Here is a 6,915-nt window from a genome sequence, read left to right as displayed (position 1 = left end):
ACAACTTTTCATATCCTCCTCGTATTGAACAAAACACAACCCTATTTCGAGGTTGGTATCGGCAATAGAGGCGGAGAAGATTAAATTTCTTCCACAACACTTTCCAATAATGCTCTTCTGGCACCTCTCCCTTTTCCCTCTCAGCATTTACAAGACATTCATAATCCGAAATCAATCCCTTCACCAGAATTTCCATATCTGCTTCGCTCAAGACTTGAGTATAGTTGGAGATGACATCTAGCCTTTGGGTTGGGCTTGAGTTGTTGACCATGTATTGTTGCATTTCTTGCCTCAACTCAACTTGCGGAATAACATTGCTAATGTCAAAAGGCTGACGTGTAAATGGACTAACTGCTTCGTGCTTGGCATCGCAAATAGTTTCCAATGTAGTTTGATCGTATAGAACCTGAGCTGTGTCTTTTGTGTGCGGCAATCTAACTGGATCATATGCAAATTCTTGAGTCAACACATCTATGTACATGTCAAGAATCTCAAGATCCATTTTCGGCTTTAATGATCGCTAGCAAGGATTTGTCTTTACCCTACAAAATATTTTGTATATATATATATATATATATATATATATATATATATATATATATATAGGCCATCAAATGTGCCTCATATCTTAGGATGGGTGGGTTAGTCTAATTATTTAATGATGAGTTGTGCTAATTAGTTGTTAAAATTAATATATTCAAATTATTTTTAATTAAATTAAAGTCTACGTAAATGCCATATATTTTTTTAAATATTTATTATGTTTTAAAATTTGAAATATAAAGTTTACTATTGAATTTAGGTTTCTGTGATCTATATTAATATTTTTTAGAAAACCATTGTGGTTCATTAGTGAGGACAAAACGTCTCACGCGTCCTGACGATGAACCACACTGGTTGGTTGTTCGAAACACGTGACAAATGATGTGATTTCCACCAAAAACTCTTCTAAAAAATAAAATCCACCCTTAAATTACGTTTTTAAATTAATTAATTGTTAAAAAATTAATACATTCAATTTCTTTTTAATTATAATTAATTTAATTAATTGTTAAAAATTAATATATTCAATTTCTTTTTAATTATAATGAATTGTGTGTGGGTTATATTAAGTGCATTGGTTATGTTTATTATTTGTTGATTATGGTTAATATGTTTAATTTTGGTTAAATTATTAGGAATGTGATTGATTTTGTTTAATCTTTTTATTTACTTATGTGAGTTTAATATGGTTAAAAATAACAATAGTGGGTTTCTATGGGGCATACTAATAACAATATGGGGACAATAGGGGCACAATAATAACAATAAGGGATACAATGACAATAGTAATGGGGGAATCACTAGTATTATAGGGGCCTAACACTAAACGAGGTATTTCCATGAGAATGGTGCTCATGTTGAACCTAGAGGATATAATTGATAGAGTTGGTTTAGGATACAAACAATTGGAAATCTTAAAAAATAAAATAAAAAATGCATTCAACAAGATTGAATGTTGTAGCTAGACATCTGCAGAATGATTGTCGGAACGATAATTATGTATACATATATAATAAAAACAAAGCAACATTATTCTCATATAGGAAACTATGGTACTGTTATTTCTAAACATGTTTTGGGTGGGAAGAGTATGGAAGTTTAGAATACAACTAGCTACATGAAAAAGATTTAGCGAGTTCTGCTACATTTTCTTTTGTAAATCCCATTTTTGAAATGTGCATTAGATAAGCTTCATCAATTTTGTTTGTAATATTTCAACGTGCTTGACAGGTTGCATTAATGCACATGTTTGAAAGATTTAGGTGACAATATGGGGTATCACCTTGGTGGATTCAGACATGGGATAACATGCTAAGAGAAATGATGATGTCTTCATCAAAGCGTTATTTTGAGGAACAAAGAATTGCTACTTGCAGGACTTACAACAGAAATAGATGCACCAGCTTGTAATCCATGAAAATTGTTGTTTGATTAGTTATAGTTCTTCCATTTCAAAATGTGCATTATATAAGATCCTTTAGTTTTGTTTGTAGTATTTCAACGTTCTCTAGAGGTTGCATGAATGCATGTGTTTCAAGATTTAAGTAAAGATATGGGGTATCACCTTGGTGGAATCCGAGGTGAGATAACATAGCTAAGAGATACGATGATGTCTTCCTCAAATATTTCTTTCGAGTAAGAAACAATTACTAGCTGCAAGACTTATAGTAGAAAGAGATGTACACAAGATTAACATTTGGAAAGGAATTTATATGCCATCATAGTTTCAACTGATAAATTCAAGCCAATGGCAACTGAAGTAGCGATCATCAAGTGTCTAAAAAACTAGTGGTGTTAAAAAAGGACAAGGATAAATGACTTCTTTCAAAGGGTGACTTCAACAACTTTTATTGTAAGTTTCATTTTGATGGCGTAAGAGTTTGTATCAAATTATCTTCCCCTCTTTGTTATTATTTTATTCCATTCATCTTGATATGTGTCAAGTTAGACTCCAAATGCTAAAGAGGTTAGACAGCTACATAACTAGAAACCTAGCAATCCCAAGTTATTATACAGTGAACATTTTACATATAGAATGCACTGTAAACAAACACGGTTGAAACTCTAATGAACTAAAGATGTGCATTGCTACAATTTAAGGGAACCCACTGTGGAAAAAGGATCCAAGTTATAATTCTTGATGGCAATGCATAACTTTATGCATTATAAACAATTTAAAATATTGATGGACCAATCTTCAAGGCTTACAATACATCCTATTTTCGAGTGCTTTTGAGATTTCCCATTCATTAGAGAGTATTTTAGAGGAGAGAAAAAAAGGCATCAGGAATTCTCTTTGAAATTCCTCGAATTAGCCCCAACACATCCATCCTTCCATAAGATCCACTATGATATGCTCATATTCTGCTCATAATTTTCATCACCACCACTAGACCTCCTATTATTTGTTCCTCTTCACATTTTAGCAAGTATAATGGGCCCTCCATGGAAATCTAGTGTGCCAAACTGTAGACCCTCCCCTCACTCGCTCCATCCCGCTCTCTCCATATCTAATCAACAATAAATTCATCCTCCAATCAATGATTACCCAACAACCCAAATGGTGTATTAAGCCACTGTAGACTAAGACAACACAAGAGATCAATGGAGTATTGAGTCCTACAAAATTCACTATTCAAACAAGCTAAAGGGTTTCACAAGGCAAGATTTGGGCAACACAAGGCTATAGGGCCCATGATTTGCAATAAAAAATGACAACAAACATGTCATTGAAGAGGAAAACCTGGAAGGTGAAAGTGAATATAACTCTCCTGGATTAGAAGATGTCGGTGAATACGTTCAACAAACAATGATTGGCCAGACTTTCGTGAAAAACTTGTGGTAGCAGAGCAAGTTCATAAGAGTGGAAATGGTGAGCTAGGAAGTGGGAAATAATCCTCAATAGAATTAGGTTGTAAATGGGCTCATTCAATTCAAGTGCCTAAAATGGGTTTTCTACTTGTTGCAACTAAAATGCTCGATGGAACATGAAGTTTTGAGAGAACAATAGTTTTTCTTCAAAGTAGGATGTAATGACCCCAAAGAGGGTGCATTTGGGGTCATCCTTAATCATCCATTGCAAAGGTGTATCGGGGACAAGAAGCCTACTAATCCATATTTGTTGACAATATCTACAGATTTTCCGCTGCATTTTGGTGGGTTGGTTGACGGAAAAATGTTCCTATTAACTACAAGTGAAAATGTTGTCACAAATTTGGATGAAGTTATTCCCGGTTTTTGTTATGGTGCTAAGAACAAATTACACTCTATAGTAAAACTTGTGAGGAATGAAGTGCTTCAACCTGAAAATTTCACATTCTTCCTTGGCTATGTAGGCTGGGAATTCAATCAGTTGAAGGAGGAGTTACCCTTGGACTACAGGCATGTAGCAAGCTTTCAACCCCAATCTAATCATTGTTTCCTCTTCTTCAACTCCTGACTTATGGGAGGAAATTTTGTACCTTATGGGAGGCTGATATGCTGAACTTGGTAGAAAGAAAAAAGAAAAAATTCTATAATTTATATTATTTTTCATGCAAATAGTGTTTGGCTATGTACATTAGATGTTTCCATTATGGGATAATTGATCTGTTTCACTTTCCTTTTAAAAAAGGATTGGTAGAATATAAAATTACTTGAGTGTGTGTTGAATACTTAAGAATGAATCAAGGCTATCATAAAATATCAGTGTGAGATGACCTTCATTTGTAACTATCTGATATACAAGTTAACACTATGGCTAACATGAGATGAAGGATCAATATGGCATGCTTCAACATTATTGAAAAAAATCGATGATTACACTTTTTTCATAATATGTGGCAGTAGATTTTTATCTCTATCAATCCTTGGAGTGAAAATATTTTTAAAGAGACTATTTGATAGAAGAGTCTAGTCAATAATTAAGGATAAGCAATAACCAAAGGACCAAGAGAAAAAACACCAAAATCCAATCATGAGATGATTGGATGTGTGCATGGATTCTCTACTATTTCTAATTTATTTAAAATATAACATCAATGTTGATTCGTGAGTTTTTCACCATTAACAATGTCTATTTATGAAGATATGATCTCCTTTTCTAAAATAATTAAGCTGAAATAACCAAACTGCAAGTATATGATACCAATCAACAATGTCTATTTATGAAGGGATGAGCTCCTATTCTAAAATAAGTAAGTTGAAATAACAAAACTACAAGTATATGATACCAACTGTAGGATCCATGTTCACCTCATCATCTTCGATGCTTTGGTGCTTTTGTGTCTATGTGGCCAATGTAGATGTAGCTACAGCCTGCATTTAGAATGAAATTAGTGAGAACTTAAACCCCTACATTCATATAGAGACTATTAAAACCCATAAACTCCAATTAAGGAGGTCTACTTCACCCTGGAAATTTACTTAAAGTACTATAGATTAATACCAATATTTTTTAAAAGAGGTTCCATTAAACTTCAGAAGCATTGCAAGTGATTAACTACCTTCTCACCAAAGGTTGATAGCACAAGCCTCGCTCTCCTCTCCTTGAACTTAGCAAATGCTGGAAGTTGTTCTCTATGGATAAGGCCTACTAACAGTGGTTTTTCCAAGCCAATAATCATGGTGTAAGATCGAATAGCTTCCCCAGTAGCTACATGGTAGTTCCAGTGAGTATAGGCCCAGTGATTGCTTTGCGAACTAACTCATTGAAACCTAAGCTTGTATTGAACCCCAACCTCCTCTTGAATACCAATAGTACCCACACCTAAACTTCTCCTTTCTCCTTTCCCCTTCTCCTTTCTTCCTTCCCCTTTCTCCCCTACCTGTTCCCTCCCCTTATTACGGCGGCTCTTCCAGCTCTAACGTGTCCCATCCTTCTTACAACTCCTCCATCTTTGAAATCTCTCATCTCTTTCCTAACTAAAGAATATATATTATTGATTCTTTTTTCCATTAAGTTGAATTGGGTGCCTTTTCCAATTTCGGTATGCCATCATCAAAAGATTCAAATCTGAGAATATATTGAAGTTCACATGTTATTATAAACCAATTGGCTTATCAACTTCTAAAAATAGGTGATCATAAGTCAGATCGTGGTTTTGAAAATATCCAAGAGGAGATCCTCTTGGAATATATTCTCCCTTGATCGTTTCTCCAAAAAAATAAAATAAGGTGTCGAAACTGGGCATTATTTCCTTAATTGACTAGAAAATAATGGGTCTACAATATTGGTTCCATTATTGCACCTTTATTCACTTTCCTTGTCTTGTTTCTTTTGCATTTACAGAAGGTTCAAGTCAGAGGATTGACCGAGGGGAAAAAATTGTTGTAGGCATACCCTGGCTAAACTAGTACTCAAATTATTAATCATTCGGTAGATGGAGGAAGATATAGCAAAGGCAGGTGCCTGTACAATCCCTAAGGAGATCTGCATAATGCCCTTGATTACAGGCTGATACAGAACATATGCTAGATTCATACTTCCCCGAAATTCTTATTTAAAGAAGAGGATGTTGTGCAGAGAAGGTATTGGGGTGAAAATATCATGGGCTATGGGTATCTCCTCGGTGTCGTCTCTGGTGCCAGCATTGGCCTAGTCAAGGGATTGAAGGCCTGGGAGATTCCATGAAGCTTGGGGTTAAAAAAATCTAAAATACCTCTAGCCACACGAGAATGAAGTTTGGTAACAGACTCGGCGTCATAGGGCTCACCTATGTTGGATGGGAGAGCGGGATCGTGGCTACTAGGGGTACTGATGATATCTTCAACAACATTTGCATTGGGCTTGGCACCAGAGCACTTTACAGGCCGTCATTGGCCCAAGGTCGGCTACCATCGCTGGGGCAATCAGGGGACATGTTGTCGGCTCTCTTGTTGCAGAAAATCAGGATCTTAAGAGATATGTGCCCATTTGACCGTGCTCTCCTGTATGATCTCGATAAATTTCACATCTCCTTGTTCCATAGCAATGAGAGCCAAGAATAACACATGCTACTACTATTTTATTTTTAAAGAATTTTTCTTCTTCTTAAAAAATAATGTAGTTTATCCATAATACACAAGCAATAACGTTGAGATGCGAGTAAGACATCGACTAAGTCAGAAGCGAGGGAAAAGAAATTTGAATGAAAAAATCATTCCTAATATTATTTTATTAGCGTTGTAATTTTTTAGGTTTTTAATATTATTTTACTAGTTTTGTAATTTTTTAGGTCATTCCTAATATTATTTTATTAGCTTTGTAATTTTTTAGGTTTTTAATTTATTGGAACATATTTCAATTAAAAGATCATTTTTAATATTATTTTATTAGTTTTTTATTTTTTTAAGTTTTTAATTTATTAATAGAAATTTAGCTCCTCCACTATTAATTATGGCTAGAGGCTCTCT

The 6,915-nt window shown here is 34.5% G+C and overlaps 1 pseudogene; it reads left to right on the top strand.

Annotated features, from left to right (window-relative positions):
* The first annotated feature begins 3,718 nt into the window (after window positions 1–3,718).
* Window positions 3,719–6,440, top strand: LOC149182237 (mitochondrial import inner membrane translocase subunit TIM23-2 pseudogene; annotated as a pseudogene).
* Window positions 6,441–6,915: the final 475 nt, after the last annotated feature.

The sequence above is a fragment of the Pinus tabuliformis genome, chromosome 3_2 (assembly GCF_031772625.1).
Source record: "Pinus tabuliformis cultivar Carrire ecotype Pingquan chromosome 3_2, CPIR1, whole genome shotgun sequence".
Taxonomy (NCBI): domain Eukaryota; kingdom Viridiplantae; phylum Streptophyta; class Pinopsida; order Pinales; family Pinaceae; genus Pinus; species Pinus tabuliformis.
This window is presented reverse-complemented; position numbering and strand designations above follow the sequence as displayed.